At 62.8% G+C, this 767-nt stretch overlaps 1 protein-coding gene across 1 annotated transcript in view; it reads right to left on the bottom strand.

The window, feature by feature from the left end:
* The window catches only part of LOC104276379 (glycosyltransferase-like protein LARGE2), a 6,588-nt gene that overhangs the window by 5,546 nt on the left and 275 nt on the right, over nucleotides 1-767 (bottom strand). The window lies entirely within an intron of this gene.

Below are 767 nucleotides of genomic sequence, written 5' to 3'. Positions count from 1 at the left end.
CGGGGTGGCCAGTCACAGGGTGGTTAATGGAGCCTGTCCTTGAGAAGGAGCGCAGGGCCCTCCCCCACCGCCTCCGCAGGGCGAAGGGGCCAGAACTGCTCTTGAAACACGGACCTCAAGGACATGCTGGGCTGGGTGGGAGCGTGGCCCACACAGAGCCGGGTGAGGAGCCCCGTTGGGCAACGCTGGCTCCTTCTCAGCCCTCCCGCTGGCGAGCTGAGGGAGAAGCCCCATACCCAGGTCTGACACGGGCCAAACGCCTCCCCCTCTGCTCACAGCTACCTGCCCGACCAAGTTTAGTGGAAAAATCCCAAATGCTATGTTGGAACTCACTTCCTGGCACTGCTGCCTCAATGGGGCATGACGGGGCACCACCCCCTCACCCCGCTGCCCCGGCCACGTGTGCCGATTCCTTGGCAGCGAGACGCTCCCCACTAGGCAAAGCCCACCACGAGGACAGAAATGCCATCTCCAAAGCCCCTTCGCTCCCAGATCCCAAAGAGCCAAGTGCCCAGGACAGACAAAGACTCCTACAAAGCAAGCGAACACCAACCTCTTCCCTGTGGACTCTTCTCGCTCCGCACCCCTGCCTGCCTGCTTGCGCCCCTGCCTTCAGCAGCACAACATCTGGACTCTCAACAAAAGCTGCCGTGGGGATGAATGGGCCGGATTAGGGTCTGCTCCCCCCTTCGCACCCCACCCAGAGCCCATTGATGTGCAGATGCCCGTGGGGCCACCAGCGCGAGGGGGCTGAAAACAGGGAGGAC

This window comes from Apaloderma vittatum, unplaced genomic scaffold, assembly GCF_000703405.1.
Source record: "Apaloderma vittatum isolate BGI_N311 unplaced genomic scaffold, ASM70340v1 scaffold18037, whole genome shotgun sequence".
Lineage (NCBI taxonomy): Eukaryota > Metazoa > Chordata > Aves > Trogoniformes > Trogonidae > Apaloderma > Apaloderma vittatum.
Note: the sequence above shows the minus strand (reverse complement) of the source record. Positions and strands in the feature narration are given on the sequence as shown.